This window comes from Miniopterus natalensis, chromosome 10, assembly GCF_054644295.1.
Source record: "Miniopterus natalensis isolate mMinNat1 chromosome 10, mMinNat1.hap1, whole genome shotgun sequence".
Taxonomy (NCBI): domain Eukaryota; kingdom Metazoa; phylum Chordata; class Mammalia; order Chiroptera; family Miniopteridae; genus Miniopterus; species Miniopterus natalensis.
The window spans coordinates 66,461,947-66,483,249 of NC_142090.1; positions in this window are offsets into that span (position 1 = coordinate 66,461,947).

A 21,303-nucleotide genomic window follows, 5' to 3' on the forward strand; every position below is an offset into this window, starting at 1 on the left:
TCTATCATCTATCATCTATCTATCTATCTATCTATCTATCTATCTATCTATCTATCTATCTATCATCTATCTATCTATCATCTATCATCATCTATCTATCTATCATCTATCTATCTATCTATCTATCTATCTATCTATCTATCTATCTATCTATCTATCTATCATCTATCTATCTATCTATCTATCTATCTATCTATCTATCTATCTATATCTATCATCTATCTATCATCTATCTATCTATCTATCTATCTATCTATCTATCTATCTATCTATCTATCTATATCTATCATCTATCTATCATCTATCTATCTATCTATCTATCTATCTATCATCTATCTATCTATCTATCTATCTATCTATATCATCATCTATCTATCTATCATCTATCTATCATCTATCTATATATCATCTATCTATCATCTATCATCATCTATCTATCTACCTTATCTATCTGTCTATCTATCTATCTATCTATCTATCTATCTATCTATCTATCTATCTATCATCCATCTATCATCTATCTATCATCTATCTATCTATCTATCATCCATCTATCATCTATCTATCATCTATCTATCTATCTATCATCTATCTATATCATCTATCTCTATCTATCTATCTATCTATCTATCTATCTATCTATCTATCTATCATCTATCTATCTATCTATCTATCATCTATCTATCTATCTATCTATCTATCTATCTATCTATCTATCTATCATCTATCTATCTATCTATCTATCTATCATCTATCTATCTATCTATCTATCATCTATCTATCTATCTATCTATCTATCTATCTATCTATCATCTATCTATCATCTATCTATCTATCTATCATCTATCTATCTATCTATCTATCTATCTATCTATCTATCTATCTATCTATCTATCTATCTATCTATCATCTATCTATCTATCATCTATCTATCATCTATCTGTCTATCTATCTATCTATCATCTATCTATCTATCTATCTATCTATCATCTATCTATCTATCTATCTATCTATATCTATCTATCATCTATCTATCTATCATCTATCTATCATCTATCTATCTATCACCTATCTATCTATCTATCTATCTATCTATCTATCTATCTATCTATCTATCTATCTATCATCTATCTATCTATCTATCTATCTATCTATCTATCTATCTATCTATCATCATCTATCATCTATCTATCATCTATCTCTCATCTATCATCTGTGATAAAGAATTAGCTTTCACTGTTATGGAGACTGAGAAGTCCTATGATTTGTTGTCTGCAAACTGAAGACCCAGAAAGGCTGGTGGGGAAAGTTCTAGTCTGAGTCTGAAGACCTGAGAATCAGGAGTGCTGATGATGTAATCCAGGTTCAAGGACAGGAGAAAGCCAATATCACAGCTCCAGCAGTTAGGCAGAAAGTGTCAACCTTCTTCCATCTTTCTGTTCTATTTGGGTGCTCAGTGGGTTGGTGATGCCCAGTCACATTGGGGAGGACCATCTGTTTTACTCAATTCACCAATTCAAGTGCTCATCTCTTCTGGAAACACATTCACAGACACACTCAGAAATAATGTTTAACCAAGTATCTGGGCATCCTGTGGCCTAGTCAAGTTGACACATAACATTAACCATCACGCTCCCCCAAATTCATATGCCAGAATTCTAACCCCCAGTACCTCAGAATGTGGCCTTATTTGGAAATAGGATCATTGAATTTGTAATTAGTTAAGATGAGGTCATACTGGACTAGAGTGGGCCCCTAATCTAATATGACTGGTGTCCTTATAAAAAGGGGAGATTTGGACAGACACATATGTAGTTGGAACACCACGTGAAGATAAAGGCAGAGATCAGCGTGATGCAGAAGTCAAGGAAAGACAAAGATTATCAGCAAACCACCAGAAGCTGGGGCAGAGACAAGGGATAGATTTTCCTTCACAATCCTCGGAAGGAAGCAACTCAGCCACCTTGACCATCTCGCTTCCAAAAATTCCTGTTGTTGAAGCCACAGAGTTTGTGGTACCTTGTTACTGAATCCTTAACATGAACACAGAAGGGCTTATACACCAAACATACATGAGGCACTCAGGACAAAGAAACACAAAAAACGTTCAGGAAGTCCTTGCACCCTATCCCAAGTGTGTTAATTTACCATATTCTTTTTGCCCTTGCTTGCTGTGTGTTTAAGGTTGATTTAATAAGCTGTGTAGTTCAGGCATTTTAATTTGGCCTGCAAGCCTTTCTACTCTGTGACATCTGGATTAGCTTGCAGGGTAGTGTATCCAAAGTCTCACCACGTCAATATAATTTCCCAGCTTGATAAGCCCTTCACAATGTAAAAATCCAGAGTTTTTTGTACTCCTTGAAATGATGAATACATTTTTAAGATAACTTTAGGTACTGTCTGTCTTCAGATTTTGATGTGAGAAAAATTGTGTTCTAGGGGAGTTTCCTTTAGAAATGCTTTAGGCAAATCATCTGCTTTAGGCAAATTTTGATTTTACTGACTGTATAATCAGTAGTTTCCTATAGCCTCTCTTATGGTTGTTTCACATTTTTATTTATGGAATGTAAATTGTTTTAAAGAAAATAATACAAATGTGTCTGAAAGCATTGATTTGCTACCATGAAGTTTCTTCCCCATCCCCCAAAATGATGATCTTATGTGATGATAAAATCCTGCTTACAGTTTTAATTTCACTTTAGTTTTTATGCTTACTAAAACATTTTTAAGATCTTAAAATACAGCCCCAAAGAAAACTCCTTAGAAATAATTTTGTGAGAATATTCTGCATTTGCTTATGTTAAGTGATGTTTTCAGAGGTGCTCCTGACTGAATGGATTTTCAAGGCTTGTCTGATGTCGTTCAGCTTCCACATTTGTAGACTAGTTTATTATACCTTCACATACCCTCTAGGGTTTTTAGGTTCATGTTGGCTTCTGCTCTTTTATATTTAACTGTTCACAGAAGCCAAGACAGGTATCCTTTGGCAGTTTGTTTACTGTTTATAATTGTAATTCTCTTGAGGCAGGTGTCAAATTAACACATGGGTTTGATCCTAGTAACTTACTTTTCTATTGCTTATTCCTTTTAATATGTAGGAATTCACCACTCTAGCATGTTATTTCAATAAGGAGAAATGGAAGCAAGCAGCCTGATTGCTGATGAAACTGGGCATGATTGCCCGGCTAAGCATGGCTCAGTGGTTGAGCATCGACTTATGATCTAGGAGATTGTGGCCTCAATCCCCAGTAGGGGACATGCAGGAGGCAATCAATGACTCTTATCATTGATGTTTCTATCTCTCTCTCCCTCTCCTTCCTCTCCCTGAAATCAATAAAGATACATTTAAAAAAAGAAAGAAAGAAAGAAACTGAGCATGATTAAATAGTCTGGGATGAAGTGTACCCTTCCCCAGTGGTGAGAAGGCCTTGCATTACAAAAACCAAGCAATGACTGATTCACTTCCTAAAATAGTCTTTGCACTGGGTACAGTATATTTCTACATATGAATTTGTAGTTTAGTCATTTACAAAAGTAATTCTGCAAGTCACCTAGTAGAATGTTTGTTGAGCACTTAAGCCCAAGAGTCAGGCTCTGTTGGGAAATTCTGGCTTTAGTCATAGTGCCTGTGTGAATTTAGGCCAATTACTTAAATTGATAGACCCCCATACTCCCCATCTGTGAAGTGAGGGTCTCAAGAGCATCCACCTTACAAAGATGTCATAAAGTTAAATGAAATAACACATAGGAAGTTCTTAGCACAATGCCTATCATGCTAAAGGGGCTTTATACCTGCTACCTGTTAATTTTTTGTTTTCTAATATTTAGTTCAGTTTAGCATTTTATTTATTTCTCTTTTCGAGTGAGACACTTGGATTAGAAAAATACCGAATATTGGCCTTTTAATAGAGGCTCTCACAATCTAGTTAGGGGGAAAATGCATAAGAAATTAGTTAACTATACTAAGATAAAGGCATGCAGTGGGTAGTACAGTCAGTATAGAAGAGGAGTACTCACCCCAATGTAGAGAATCAGGGAAGGTTAATTCTAGGTAATCATGAAAGCTAGGTAAAATGTAGTTAGGGGTTAGAAGGAAACAGCTTGAGCAAAGACAAACAGCCACATAACCCATGCTATATGCAAGTAACCCCAAATTGCTGAATTTCATAGAGGAAAACACAAGATGGAGAGAACAGGAAATGGTTTGAGAGGGATACCCTCCTGGTGATGCCATTCTCAAGAACTTGGCCTTTGAGCTTTGAGTGACAGACTAAGTGAAGTCCTTAAGCAGTGTCGTGCCATGGAGCTCTCAGGGTGATGTGTAGAGAAAATGGACTTAAGGGAGCCAATGTCTTAAGTCCATTATCTCCTCTAAGGAGATAATGACCATCTGCACTGAGGCAGCCACAGTAAAAGTAGAGAGGAGGTGGTGGGCGTGAAAAATGTTTAGGAGGTAAAGCACTTGGTAATTGGCTGAAATGTGGGCGTGAGGGACAAAAAGATTTAGGATGAATCAGTTTTCTGGGTTGAGTAACAGGGTGGATGGTGCTGCTATTTATTGAGGCAGGGGAATCAGGAGCAGACTGAGAGGAGGTGGGGTAGGGGTGGGAGAACGGTCATGATGTGATGACTTTGGCCCTTTTTCTTGTGAGACTCCTAGGAAGATATAAGGATCTGAGAATGACAGTAGTTGACTTAAATCATTGAAAAGGAAGAGTTGCTTATACCATATGTCAACTTATTAGTCTCTAAGAAGAAATCATTCTTGAATCTATGCAGTGTTTAAAACTCAAAGCAGTTAAAGGTGTTGAGCATCACAGTGAAAAGAAATATTATTTATTGATGATTATGTTTATGCTAGGCTTCTCTGCTAATCCTGTTAGTTTTATATACTTACTATTTTATCTCCTAGATATATCTCCCATGGCTACTCATTTTGTGTAAAGATTCTCTTAGTTACTCTGAGTTTGGTTTACAGGTTTCTCATTTTTATCTTGTTAGGTGGAGAACCTGAACAATTTCATCTAAATAACCTTTTTCTGCAAGTTACACATTCAGTTACACTCAATATATTTTTATGAGGTATGTGTGTTCTCTCAGATACTGAAAGGAATGGTATAAAAACAAAATACAAAATTTTATGCCTTTACAGGAAACATATATTTTTAATCATTACCTTCAATTATATTTAATCTCTTTCCCTTCCAACGTTCTGGCTATTTTTATGAAAAAATTCAATCTAGTTAATCTTGAAAGTTTTAGGAGTCCCATTACTGGTTGGACTTATTTTAAGAAACTTGGAAAGTGAAGGGAGCAGGATCTGCTATTTTTTTTTCTTCTCTCCTTTTTCTGGATCTAGCTTCCTGGTGTTTAGGAGAAGAGGGAAGAATTGGGGAAACAGGGATTATCCTACATGACAGGTTTGCTATGGGTCCTAGTTTGCTTTGGTCTCACTCTGCTTTGTTCCATCTCCAGCTGCTTCTGTTACCTTGCGCAAATGTGGCCCAAAGTGGTGTGCATGTTTCTCTAGGAATAAGCCTCACCTTTATCTTTTTGCCTCCCAGGAGCAGTCGTGTCTTCCTTCAGCCTCTGGACAGTCTCTGGGAGGGATTATATAACTTGGTCTACTAGGCACTTCCTGAGAGGAACGTAACGCCTTCTCCCTCCTCTAACTCTTATGATTCCTCACATGGAGCCATGTTCACACTGAATTCCTCTTCTGTGCCCTCAGAAACAGAAGTTGTGAGTTACCCCCATTTTTTCCCCAGGTTTATTTCACGATGATTTCTTCTTTGCCCACTGACCTCGACTGCTCACTGGGCCTTCTGTCTCCAGGAATTTACAGATATGTGTCAGGACCAGTCTTGTGTTCACAAATACACCCAAACTATCAGGGACACAGACAAGGACCCCAACAATTCTCCCCTGACTTTTGCTCTGCTTCCAATACAGCAGCATGATGAACATACAAAGTTTGCAGCTCATAGAGCAACCAGCTAGGAGAAATAATACAAACCTGTTTTTGCACTCTCTTTAATTTCTTTTAAGGGCTTCTCTTGGAATTCACTCTCAATTTGACTTTGAAAACAGAAACACGACCATAAACATTGTACTTTATTTGTGGCACTTTCTTTAGGTCTCAGTTTCCTCATTTTACCCCAAATCTGTGTGGCTCCCTGTTCCTTTCTTAAAAAGTAATAGGGAGGGATGGTTGATGGCAGTTGGGCCACTCTGCTACCTCTCAAAGTGACCTTGGAAGATGTCTGGCCCCATTGTCGGTTGCTTTCTTTAGAATGCAGGGTATTTGCTTTAGAATGTGTGTTTCTTTATCCTAAACTCTGAGCCTTTAGCCACAATCCCAGGATAACAGGAAATGGTCTATTCAACTCCCTGTTACCAAATTTAACACTAAAACAAACTTAGTATGATTTGAGGAAAGAACTATTTAAGGACCTTCACATAGAAGATATATCGCTAGGACTGCAAAATGTATTCCTTTCTGAGGAAACCACATCCACATGACAAGAGGTAGATGCTCTTTGGGACTTCAGTTAATGACCAAGATTAGAAAAGACATTCTTAGGGACAGCAGAAAATCAGAGGAACTTTAATGGAAAGATGAATAACCTCGGGATTAGATCTAAGAGTTAGATCTTTGTAGTCTTTGCTCTGGGAAGAAGATCTTAAGATGATCCCAAATGCTAAAATTCTAAGGCTCGGATTTATCATTCTAATAACTTTCCAAATGGAATATGGGGGATGAGGGTAGACTTTGTAAAATCTGCCTCTGAATAGTCAAGTAAGTCTGTTCTTCAGATCTGTTCTCAGCTAGATTTTATCCTACTGATTTGGCTAACTTGGAGTTAAAGTTTTCCAGGCCCAATTTCACCAATTCCTACAGGAGATAGAGACATTAAGCAGTCACTTTCAGTATCATTAAAGAGCTGAAATAGTACTGAGAGAAGACTAATCTATACATAGGGGTAGGCCAGACACTAAAAAATCCAAACTAATGAGAAAGTAGTCAGCAATAACAGTAACTGTTTCTAGCAGTCAAGTGGGATTAAGAGAAAGAACAATACATCAGAGTAGCACCGATGTTTATATCTTTATCTATATTTATATCTATATCTATATCATCTATATAATCTATATCTATATCACCTATATCTATATCCACATACACAAATATGTGTGTAAGTATGCACCTATATTTACACCTATTTATATCCTGATTTGGAGACTCTAGCCTATTAAAGTAACTAATTTTCTTGTCTTTATAATCATTTTCAAAGAAACAGAAAATATATGCCCTTATCAATACAATATACAGCATGTAACTTGGTACAGAAATGAAACTGCAGTAGATGCAAGAAGAGATACTTATATGTCAATAGAATATTATGGCAAAGATGATTTAAAAAGCACACTTCATGGAGGGGACCCACTATGTCAGACTAATGCAGAAGAAAAACAATGAGTAGTAGTAGTATTAGTACTAGTAAAAATGTATACACAGTTATATATGTGTGTATATATACATATATATGTATGTATACATGTAAAACACCTTCTTTAACAGGAAGGGAAATCTGTCATTTCACTCACTCTTTTATTCAATATGACAAATATTTACTGAACAATATCAGATCCCAGACATTGCTTTCCCCATTGGGGACTGGTCTGTGAAAAGGGGGACCCAAATATCTCTCATATGGAGCTCATATTGTGAGACAGACAATAAGAAAATTTGGTACAAATATAAGAAATTAGATAAGTACTAACGAGAAAACTAAATTAGAGGAGGGAGAGTTAAATAGTGCGGTTTACATTTTATATAGGCTAGCCGAGAAGGTTTTACTAAAAAGGTGAAATTTAAGACAAGATTCAAAACAGAAACACCATCATAAACATGGTACTTTATTTGTGGCACTTTTTTCAGGTGACTTAACAGAAATGTGGCCGTAAGCCACAGGCTAGCTGGAGACAAGTATTCAAAAACTTTATTCATTCCACAAATGATTACTCAGTATCCAGTATACATGAGAAATATCACAGCAAACTACCTCAGCTAGCTCCAGTCCAACTTGAGCGTGACACTTCAATTTTAATGCAGTCATGCGCCTCATGATGTTTGGGTCCATGGTGGTCCCATAAGATTATAACGGAGCTGAAAAATATCTATCACCTAATGACACTGTAGCAGTTGTAACGTTGTAGTACAAAGCATTACTCCTGTGTTTGTAGCGATGCTGGTATAAACAAACCCACTGTGCTGCCAGTCAAAAAAAAGTATAGCACATGCACTTATGTACAGCACATAGTACTCAGTAATGATAATAAATGACTATGTTACTGGTTTATATATTTACCATATTATATTGTTTATCATTATTTTAGAGTGTATTCTTCCTACTTATAAAAAAAGTTTGCTATAAAACAGCCTGCTGTGCTGCACCAGCAGCAGCCTCATGCATCTCATGTTTACTGAGCCTCTTGATTGCATCATTTTCTCTTGTGATTGACTTAACCTCATGTTGTTTTTTAAGGTTGGGGTAGCCTAAGTGTAGTGTTTATAGAGTCTGCAGCTGTGTACAGTCATGTCCCAGGCTTTCATGCTCACTCACCACTCACTCGCTGACTCACCCCGCACAACCTTAGGCCTGCAAGCTCCATTCACGGCAAGTGCCCTATACAGGTGTACCAGCTTTTATCTTTTATAACCATATTTTTACTTTACCTTTTCTATGTTTAGATACGTTTACATACACAAATACTTACCATTGTGTTACAATTGCCTACAGTATTCAGTACAGTAGCATGCTGTACATGCTTGTAGCCCAGGAACCATAGGCTATACCAGATAGCCTAGGTGTGCAGTGGGCTGTACCATGTGGATTTGTGTAAGTGCCCTCTAGGATGTTCACACAATGACAGAATCACCTAGCAACACATTTCTCAGAATGTATCCCTATCGTTAAGCGTGACTGTGCATTAGAAATGTCTCATCTTTCAGATTCCATGGTTGATTTGGGCAATTTATAATTAGTAGTCCTGCTTACCTTTAGAATAGCATAAGAATCATATTTAAAGAGAAAACTAAAATTAGGCTTAAATAATGTTTAACTGGTTGTACTAGAGATCATGCTCCAAAACTAAAGTCAAATTTACTGAGTGCAGAAAAATCAAACAAAGCAAAAACAACAACAAAACAAATGCTGTTTGTGGAGTTACTGGCCTTGCCTAGTAGTATCAGCTCCACCTCTAACCAGGTGTACTATGAAAATGTTGACAAGTGACTTCAGGAGGCTGGGTTAGTTGGCTCTTTTGATCTATTTTTTAAAAAGAAATAGAGGAACCTATGATTTTAAGGTGAAGGATATGGAATGAAAAATATTTTTTTTGCATTAAAATATTTTTATTGAGGTAACATTTTAACATATATTAATTTCAGGTGTAAAATGTAATAATTCAAGATTTTTATATATTGCAAAATGATCACCACTCTAAGTCTAGTTAAGATCCCTTACTATATATCATTACAAATTTTTTTCCTTGTGATGAGAAATTTTATGATTTATTCTCTTTGCAACTTTCAAATGTGCCATACAATATTATTAACTATAGTCACCATGCTGTACATTACATTCCCAGCACTTATTTATTTTATAACTGGAAGTTTATAGTATTTGACCCCCTTCACCCATTTCACCCATCCCTGATAAAAATACTCGTTCATCCTGCATAATTATTAAGAAAACTTCCTCTTGATGTTATGATGCAAATTTAATTAGGGCCAATCATAATGCACATATCAATACTATAGTCCCTAGAACGATTATCATGCTTTTGTCAATAAAAATGTCTTGCCATAAAAATATCTTGGGTCCTCAGCAAATGAATTTTAAAAAACAGGGAGAAATACTCAACTTTTCCCATTGCTGACCTCAGTGAATATGCTCCATGTGTCTGGGGAAAAGTTGGTCTGGCTGTTACTGGAGACCAGGCAGGAAACACCTGGCTACTGCGTATCTCAGTGAAAGTAGAAAATCAGGGAGCTTAATGTTAACTCTTTTCAAGTTTGCAGGAAATCTTTTAAAACATTTCCTTTGTTGCTGATTTCATAAAATGCATTTTTATCTTTTGTGAGGCCATATTTTGTACACTCAGTGGATGGTAAATAAAAGGTATTATCCTATTTCCATGTAATAAAAGGGAAATAATTAGCATAGAGTTTAAGCGACTCTTTCTAAGGTCCCACAATCAAAGACAAACTTTGTATTTTTGTGTTTTCATTTGGGACAAACTTCCAAGCAGGGAATAGAAGAGTCAACAAAACAGACCCCTTGCCCTGCCTGTCAGCAGCAAGTCTTGCAGCAATTGCTCTGTCCTACTGGAAACTTCTCTTGCATGGTCTCCCAGACCCTGGTTTATCTCGCTTCTCTTCCTGCCTTGTCCACGCCTTTTCTGTTTCCTTTGCTGGTTCCTTATGTCCCTAATCTTTCAACATTGGAATATCCTCAATGCTCAGACTTTTTTCCCCTTTTCTCTTGTCATGAATTCCCTGACTTAATTACTCTTTTCCAAAGTCTTTACATACTATCTATGTATTGGCAACACCATGTTCTGAACTCTCCTGAACTCCAGATTTACATATCCAGCTGAGCGCTGCCGAGTGAGTGTCTAACAGGCATCTTAAACTGAACAGGATCAAAAACAAATTCCTGGTTTTAACTCCAAGCCTTGATCCTGCCACAGACTAACCATCCCTATTTTGGTAAATTAAAACTCCGTTCTTGCACTTGCCTTGGGGTGGGGGTAGGGGTGGGGGATTGGAATACTCCTTGACTCCATTCTTTATCTCACAACCCACTTCCAACAACTCCGCAATTCTCATCAGCTTCAATGCCTAGATTCTGATGACTCCCTTTTATCTCCATTACCAAGCCACCATCAACTCCCTTAGAGGGCTATTGCAATGAGGCAGAGTTTGTACTTTAATCTATATCCCCTGACTTTTAATCCAGGGCTCATTTTAAGCAACAATAAAAGATAAGTGAAAGAATCACCTGGACGCAATACGTTGGATTCTCCCGGAAAGATAGAGGGCACAGGGAAACTCTTAAAACACATCCTTAGCACATAACATATTCTTATGTCTTTAAATCAAAGACTTCTCAGAGATTCCAAAGGAATAGTGATGTAACAAGATTAAGAAACAGTTTGGGTTTTTTTTAGAGAGAGAAAATCACTATCTTTAATCTGTGAATTCCGTGTAAAACTAGTGTTAGAAATCAGAATATAGAGTGGATTGCTCAGGACTTTGTGTCCCAAAAATTCATTTGAAGTAAACTGTGTTGGGAGCAAAAGTTAGGAAAACAAAGACTAGAGTAGGAATGGAGAAAATCCTCAGCTTTGCCACGCATCCACAAGAGGAGATTCCAGGCAGCTGAAGCATTTGGGGAATTCGGCTGCCTGGATTTATGGGCATTAAAATCCCCTCCTCTTAATCACCTTACTATGGCAAAAGCACAGAAAATTTAACACTAAAGATGCTTGTAGCAGCTGTGAAAATGTCTAACCATTAAAGGAGAAATAGGAGTCTTTGCATGTTACTTTTTTTACTTCCTATAATATTATACATATAATTTGCAAAACACCACCATAATATTTTAATTTTTATTTAACCCATGTCACTCATCTTCTTCTTTACTGGTTCCAGATTGCTGTAGAATAACAAATCACTGGATTTGGGTCCATCCACCTTGTAAGACTCTAAATTGCTTTGTGATGTCCCTTCGCTTTCTCCCGGGCTCTTCAATCATGTAAGTGGTGGATGGTGTAGAGCCCTTCTCCTGGGCCACAGTTTTTGATTCATTACCTCTTGTTACAGTTATCATCCATTCCAGAGGAGCTGCCAATTCATTAGAAGTTGTTAGTGGACACAGATAGAGATTGTTGTCTTTCTGTCAGTGCAGTCACTGGTAGGGTCTGCTGGAGTGTTCATCTGCTGCAAGTATCTACAAAAGGTGATCCCAGGAGATGGGGGTGTAGCATCCCCCTGGTGTCAACAATTCTGGTTTACAGCACTGTAGCTACAATGCCACCCTCTAGTGGCACACTGAGGTATGCCCTGGGTGTATCAGAAGAATTTTGGCATTTTCGGGGGGTGGGGGGGGGGGTGGGGGGGGTGGGGACGGGAACCAAATTTTAAAAAACATTCTTTTGAAGTCTCCTTGGTTATTTCTTAAGAAAAATATATCTGTATATGTCTCATGAATAAATATAATGTGATATATATTTTTCTGAAGTCTGCTACATATTTTCTCAGCATCACTTGGGGCTTATTTTGGCTAATAGAGGGAATAATCATTATTAAAAACAAAAAACAAAGAACACTTGGCATATTAGAACTTCAATTTCCTAAATCCTGGCTAGACATCATGTTTTCTGAATTGAAGACTTTATTCTTTTCAGTGTATTTATATTCAATTGAATATGGAAATGTGAAATATATGAACTTTAAACTGTTTTAAATAGCAACCCATATTTGAAACATTTCCCAATGCGAATGACAGACAATTAAATGTACTTTGCATAAACTTGAACATGAAGTAGAAAGCAACTGCTTCTTTGAAGACAGAGAAGAAAGAAAAATGAGCTATTTAATCTTTTCGTTGCATGCTGAGGAGCTCTGGAGCGGGGAAGAAAATTGATGAGAAATCAGAACATAACTGTTCTATTTGCAATGCTGTGAATATTACCTAAATGCTAATCTTTAAGAATAATATTAGAAAAGGAAAGAAACCACCTTCTTACTAATAGTGTGGTTCACATTTGTCATTACAGCAGCAACAGTGAACCTATTAAGTATCCAAGTAGGTTTTCCTGGGGTGGCATGATGTCTATTTATATAAATATTTTATCTCCATAGAAAGTTATATTATAGAACTTTGTACTTTATATTCATTATAGCCTGACACAGAAAAATCACAACTAAAGTCAACTTTTCTTTACTATAGAAATAATGACTTTATGGACTTATAAAGATTCGTTTTATTGGCTTCTCACATCTAGGCTCCTTCGTTAGCAAGGATGTCCTGGTTCACCAAAAGTTCTTTCCAAAAATCTCTTTCTTGTATTTTGTTGTTAATCTTTCATCTTGAATCCATTACTCTTCTCACGACACTTTCTGCCAAATATATTCCCTTGATAAAGGGGAAAATAGTCGGGTTCCAAGAACTGATAGAGTTAATGTGATATACTAAAAGAAAGAAAAATATTTTAAGTTTCAAAATCCTTGCAGTTCCTTCACCAGAAGGAACTTGTAAATGAGATCAAATTATACAGTTATTTTCTTGTAAAATATATCTTTTACCATGAATTTTTGATATATGTTAATGTAGCAGGCATTTCTCTAAAACCTATGGACACTAGTGATATAAGTAATTAAATTTCTGACTTCAGAGAGTTTGGAATATAGTTGAGGTTGGAGGTGGGTTAAACACATAAAACTATTAAGGTAGAATCCAATAAGTAAGTGCTATATTAGAGGTAAATATAAGGTGTTGTTTTAATTTGTAAGGTTGCTATAACATATTACTACAGACTGGGTTGTATATGGCCCACTCTAAGTCCAATGTGATTTTATTTAGAGATCTTTGACTAATTACATCTGCAAAGACCCTATTTCCAAATAAGGTCACATTCTGAGATTCTTGGGTAGACATGAATTTTGGAGAGACACTATTCAACCCAGTATAGATGCTATGGGTAGATAAAAGAGTTTCCTAATTCAGCCCAGTCTGGATGGGGGTTGCAGATTCAGAAAAATTTCCTGAAACCAGGATGTTTAAATTTAATTGGAAAAGATGAGTTAAAGAGATGGAGAGTAACCAGACTGTGGAGGTTCTCATTTGCCACGCTGAAGAATAAATATTTTATCCAGTAACTCGGTGATTCTCCTGTGCCTTATTGGTTTGCTTTGTTTTTGTGATCTGACACTGTTAAAAGAGGTGAGACACTTTCATTAGAAATAGCAGCTGTCTCTGGAAATAATTCTTGAGTAAGGAGGCCACACGTTATAATCTTAAAAGATGATGTACAATATTTAGAAGTTCTCCGCATTATTGAGATCTAACCAACTGAGCTATGCGGCCAAGGAGAATTAGCAAGATTTTATTACATTATAAATAAGACTGGTAGCGATGATTCTCAGGTTTCTTGCCTGTATAAATGCATGAGGAATTAACTAAGAAAGGGAATAAAGAGGAAATAAGGTTTAGAGGCAGAGTTAAAGATTTTGATGTGCTGCATGTTCTTAGTCTATAGGATATCCACGTAGAAATGTCTGGTGGTCAGTTGAATATATGATTGTAAAGCAAAAGAGAGAAATAAACTACAAAATGAACAGTGTATACATATATATGATAGTTGAAGTCATAGAAGAAAATGAGATTATCTAGGAGGGAACATGTGGATCAAAACATTACAAATATCCAAAACAGAGTCCTGTGAAATACCAAGGCCAAGAACAAATGAAAAAAAGGAGAGAAAAAAGAAGAATGCCATGAAAAAAAACCAAGGACCAGCCACTAGACAATGAGAGATTCAAGAGGGTTAATGCCCTGAAGTCAAGGAGAAAGGAGGAGTTCTGAGACCAGGAGAGGAGATAAGAGTGACCACGCCTGTGGTTATGTACCCATTACATTTGGAAATCAGGAGTCTTTGTGAATGAAGGAAAAGTGGTTTTTGTAAATGGGGACAGAAGTGATCTTATAGGGGCTTAAAGAATAAATGAGACATGAAGAAGTAGGCATATGTATATGTCTAAATGCATAAGCCTATTTGGTATGTCTGTGTGCATATATGCATAGTATATAATATGCTATCTATATGCTGCAGAGAAATAGTATATGTGCTGGTAGGCCAATCTTGAGCATATTTGACATTTCAGTCAACTCAGTTGTAATTTCAAAGTGAGCAGCTGTATTCTAAAGGCATGTTGCTGAAGACCTTATAACCTCAGTAGGAATAAAAGCCATCCAATTTAAATTCACTCCAGCTTTCTTTTCAGTTGTGGTTTTTCAATTCATACTTCATATGTAGTAAAATTTTATTATAGTATATATAAAACACACCAGTGAATTTTTACATCAGTCACTATAAACTATTGAACAAGGACATGTTGACACTATTTTCCTTCATCTGTTACAGAAAAAAAAAAAAGCAAAAAAAAAATCTAAAGTTTGGCCTGTGGAGCGTTGAGTAAAAATTAGATTTAAAGTGGCATTGAGGTCTCTGAAAGTATAAATTTTATTAGAGCACTATACCACTTCTATAACAACTACATTATATCTGTAAATTTCTGTTTTCTGTATAAAGAATTAAAGCTGTTCAGGATACCCTATGATTTTATTTTAATTTATCCAATCAGTGTTGGCTGCATAATTCAATTCCCTACCCTAGTTCAGCCAAACAATACTTTGTGCAAAGAGCATTTTTGTTATTAAAGCTTCCATTTTATGGGTTTTTTGAGGGCCATCAATTATCTATGACTTGCAACATGTAGCCATTTCTAACCACTCTTCACAGTTTATCATAAAGGGCCATTCTAGAATTATGGAGCAGGTGCGATGATAGATTTTAGAGGTTGTTTTATATTATCTTGTGCACTTGACTGCATCGATTCTCCAGGTACCTCAAGTACTTCAGACTTTTAATCATATTTATAGGCTGTCTCATTCTCTTATGATTGGCTTCAAGGCCTTGGAGAAGAATTGTGCAGGAGGGTGGTTACAGGTGGAACAGGTGGGAGGAAACCAGCTGTCTGCATTAATTTTTGAGGGTCACCCTGAAAGAGACCATTAAATAAGCAGAGCTTTTAATTTAATGCATAGCAGGCAGGACTGATAGGTGTGTGAAAGTCTTTCCTTTGTATATTCATGGGGGGAGATGATCAGTGTGTTTTATAAAATTATCGTGGAGTCATGCTGCTCTCTCAGAGTGACAGAAAATTACCCATGAGAGTGATATTATATCATAAGAAAAATACTGACTTTCATACAATTTTATATGCAAATATTTACTTCAGACATGTTCATTTTTATCAATAATTTTATTTCTAATAGATGAGTAGTGAAAGGACCACATCTCTTTTGTACTCCACTTAAATCAGCCTTAGATAAACAAGCCTCCACCATTCTCTCATTTCAGTCTGATATTTCTCAAATAACCTCTCTTTAATTAAATCCATGTTTTTTGTACAACTTGATTCTGAAGTGCAAAATATCATAATACTGTTTTAGTTCACCTTAGCTATTATTATACATCTTGGGTACAAGAATGAGAGATGGAAAAAACCAAGGCCCGTGTGTAGTTGTACAAAAAAATCATTCAATACCTAATGTTAACTAACTGAAGAAAATAAGAAGGTGAACCAAAATTAAGAGTTTGAACACTCAACAAACCTTGGCTTGATGGATTTTCCAATGTAACCAGTGATAAAAGGGCAGATGCCTGAGCCTAGAGTCCTGAGTATGAATCCTGAACCCACCTCTTAAGAGCCTGGGGATAGGGGCAAGTAGCTAACTACTTTCAACCTCTGCTGTAAAATAAAGGTAATAATATCCATATCCCAGGATTTGGTGTGAATTAAATTGGGCAGATTATATTAAGTATTTAGAGAAGCTCTGTGTACATGTTTAATGTCAATACAATTTGGATGTCATTATCATTATTAATACTATTATTAACAAACATTTATATACATCACACACTGACAACTGAGATGTGCACTGCTCAATATACTTACCATATATGCAATGCTTTCCTGAGGCTTACGGTCAGGATATTTCTAGCCTAGGCCTCTTTGCTGAGCTCCAGATCAATACATCTATGTACCGGATGAGCTCTTTCTAAAAGCCTCTATCTTTACAAATGATTTTTCCTTACACCTTCCTACTCCCCCAGCACTGTCATAAATATATATGTCATCTAAGCCAAGATATATCCAAATTGTTAGACACCTTAGTTTCTCTAATTAACTCATTAAATAATCAATGAGTTCTATGTATTCTACTTCATAACTGTTTATTGTTTATTTTTCCCCCATTATCTTTACCATTACCTGCTCTGCCTTTTTTCAGTCCTCTCTCCCTTTCTTCCTTCCATGTTTCTGATCCATGGATGGTTGAGACAGGCCAGCTTGCTCTGTTTCACAATTTTTCTTGGGGTTTCCCTTGTATTTATTAGTTCTACCAAGAAGCCCATGCCCTCCTTCCCCCAAAGGTTTTATTTTTGTGTATATTTGTAATCATATGTGAAGGTTTGTTTGTCCATCACCATAGTCATGATACAGGAAACTTCCATCACTAGAAAGATTCCAAGTGCTCATCAGTAGGTGGATGAATTAAAAAACTGTGGTACATTTACATAATGTAATATTATGTGGCTGTGAAAAAGAAGTATCTCTTATCCTTTGAGATAGTATGGAGGGACCTGGAGAGTATTATGCTAAGCAAAATAAATCAGAGAAAGACAAGTATCGCATGATCTCACTTGTATGTGGAATCTAATGAACAAAATAAACTGATGAACAAAAAAGATCCAGAGACGTTGAAGCATGAAACAGACTGACAAATCTCAGAGGGAAGAGGGGGGTAAGGGTGAGAAGAGATTAACCAATGAACTCATATGCGTATATGCATAACCCATGGACAGACAATAGTGTGGGGAAGGCCTGGGGAGGGGGCAGGTATTTAACGCATTTTTCTTATTTCTTATAATTTTTTTAGTTATTTTATTTATTTGTTATAAAGGCAATATATTATAATTGCAAGTTTTGGAAATCTAGAAGAGGAAAAATAATGCTACCATCTTCCTATAATGGCCATATGTAGTTTTGTATTCTTTACCAATTTTTTTATTATTAAAATATTTAAGATGCTTTCTTACTTTATCTTTTCTTTGTTGCATGCTATTTACAAAAAAAAAAAAGAAGAGATAAATTAACTCTTAGCCAGTAGTAACCATGATATATTTGCTTATCATAAACTCAGTGATAAAATTCATGCATGCACACACATAGTAACATGTTCATATGTACACACATACACCACTTAGCCCTTTGGATTTAATTACTTACATTCAAAATCCCTCATGGTTCCTTTCCCATGACCTTGAGTCAATTAGCTAGGTACTCTAAGCCTTAGTCTTAAGAGTCTTCAAATTCAATACCTTCTCTCAATATTTGTTACACTTAGACAAAGATAGACTACTTGAACAACACTCTCAACCAATTTGACTTACTTAATGTGTTTATAGAACACATCACCAACAGCAGAATACAAATTCCTTTCAAAATCTCATGGAGTGTGTATTAAGACATTTTTTGGCCACGAGACAGAGCTTAATGCATCTAAAAGGATTCCAGTCATAGAAAGTATTTTCTCTGACTACAACAGAAATAAAAATGAATAACAAAAAGGTATCTGGAAAAAGTCTATAAGTATTTGTCAACTAATAAGACACTTCTGAATAACTCATGGGTCAAAGAGGAAGTGGAGAGAGAAATTAGAAAGTATGTTAAACTGAATGAAAATTTTAAAAATGCATCAAAATTATTGAGAAGCCATTAAAGCCATACTTCAGAGGACACTTACAGTCCTGAATGCCTACCTTAAAAAAGAAAAAAGAAAAAATGAAAACTCAAGGACTTCAGTTCCCACCTTAAACTTTTATTAAAACAAAACAAAACAAAACAAAACAAAACAAAACACTCCAAAGAATAAGAAAAACTGAAATAATATGGAACAGCAAAAATCAGTAACATAGAAAACAAAAACAGTAAGAAAAGTCAATAAAATTGATCAATCTCTAGCCATTTCAATTTAAAAAGAAGCCATGTTATCAATATCAGACGTGAGAAAAGTGGTCTCACTATAGATGCTAGATATCGACAAATAATACAAGGGTAACATAAGCAACTTTATGGCAGTAAAATCACCACTTAAATGAAATGATCAAATTCCTTGAAGACACACACTACTGTATCTCAATGAAAAAGCAATAGATAACATCCTGATAGGTCTGGTGCCCATCTGGCACCGTACAAAACGAGGCATACGGTTGGTCAATGTGCATGGAGGGCAAAAAGTCAAACTTGATCCTGCCGAAAGAAAGACTTAAGTAGCATGACACCATTTTCACATGCCCTTAATGTATGTTGTGAGTCTTTTCCATATTCTATTGCGAGTGTGAGTAGAGTAACATGCTTACCTACTGCTAGTGGAAATATAATTTCACCTTATAAACCTTCAAGATGTACATAGCCATCCATTTCTTATAAAATTTTTTATCCAAAAGAAAGAATTAGGGACACATGTATAGAGGTTTGCACATGAATAGCATTTTACTGCATTATTTATGAAGACTAGAGGAGATAATATAAAGAGCAATAATGGAGAGCCAGTTAGGTAAACAAGTTATGGCGTGTCTACCTAATAAAATATTATGTTCCATGTAACTGATACAGCATTATTTCAGCTTTAGATAGGCTCTAATAAAATTTTAAATGAAAATGATTATAAAATATATAAATACAAACATATATGTGAACACACACACACAAACCTACACATGTGCATCACTAAACACCCACACACGCACACACACACGCACCGTCTCTGGGGCTTTCTGATTATTTCCTAAAGGTAAATTTCTAGAAGTATAAATTTTGTATCAGGTCGTAGGTATATTTTAAAGGACACTGATGTTTATTGCAAAATTACTTTTCAGAAGACTTTATCAATTGACATCAATTTATAGACATAATTTAAAGAATACACTAAGATATTGACACTAATGGTCATTTCTGAGGGTATTAATTTCAACTTTTACTTTTTATGCTTTCTGCACTGTAAATCTATTGTGTCAAGCAAGAGCTCAGGAGGCAGAGCTGTTCCTTGGGCTCAGGAGCTCTGAGGTGGACTGGGTGTGAACAGGTTAGGCCCCAGGTGTGAGCCCTGCAGAGTCCCGACCATGCCTGTTCCGCAGCTCTGTGGCTGCAGCTGTAGATGCCTGCCCTTTTCTGTTTGTTCCCATAGTAAGCAGTAACACTGTGCAGTTCCCTTTCGGATTTAGACTTAAAATGCAAATAACCCGTCCATACTCACTGCTGCTATTCTACAAAATATTTTCAGTGCTTTTAAAGAGAGTCTTAAAAGAGAACCCCTCCTAAGCCCTACATATTTATGAACAATCCTTTGTTGGAATATACGTATAATTCAATCAGTATATTGAAGTGTCATGTCTGTTACTTTCACTGTTGGAAGTAACTATTCTTTTAGCCTAAGAGCTCATTATAAAGATATGATAAAAAGTAATGTCATTTATTGTTTCTGAAATGCCTAGTTGGCAAAATGGAACAGAAATTAGTGTAGAATATAAAGGGCAATGTCTGCAGTGTATACACACAGAATCTTGATAAATAAAGATATGAAATATTTTTTTATGTATTAAATGTTTACATATTTCTTATTGAGAAACTGGGTCACTGTGACATTATCAGTAGCACTGAATTACCCACTTAATGACCGAATATAGACTTACCACTGAAAGTGTGTTTTCACCAGCTTAGTTTTGACCTTTTGAAGAAGCTGTATTTTTTGCTGTAAGTTACTACTGAATTAGAATGGGTATAACAAGAAATGGAAAAGCTGAGCTCAAGGTTATTTGGAGGGATTTTAAAACATGAGAGGGCCATACCAATTACCATAAATAATGAGGGAAAAATGCTGTTTTTAAAATTTATGTTGAGTGATTTTAGGGTAAATATATTTCTTCTAAATAACTTCAAAGTCCTAATAGCATGGAGAGAAACTGGCAAAGAATATGAAAGTTTACAAGTGAAGATAAATAGCAACCATCATAGAGTGGAAGGGAATTTAAAACTGTGTTTTATTTTAATAACATGAATTGTTTGTTTTTCATGATGTAACAGAAACATGGAGATGACTAAACAGATCCTAATTTAAATTCTGAATGCACACCTTGTACTGGGGCAGGATACATGTGAGGTCCACAGAGAAGCCCTGGGTGTTCAGGGAGTGATAGCCCAGAGGGAATGGATAAGGGACTGGACAGATGGATAAACATTCATGTTGAGTCTCCCTCTACTTAAATTACATTGCCAAGGTCAAAAAAGAGCTGAGGTCTCTGAGAAGCAGCAGCTGTGCTTTGTGTGGCCAAATTTCAACAGCTAAATCAAAGCAAGAGTCTAGGACAAGTAATAAAATATAAACA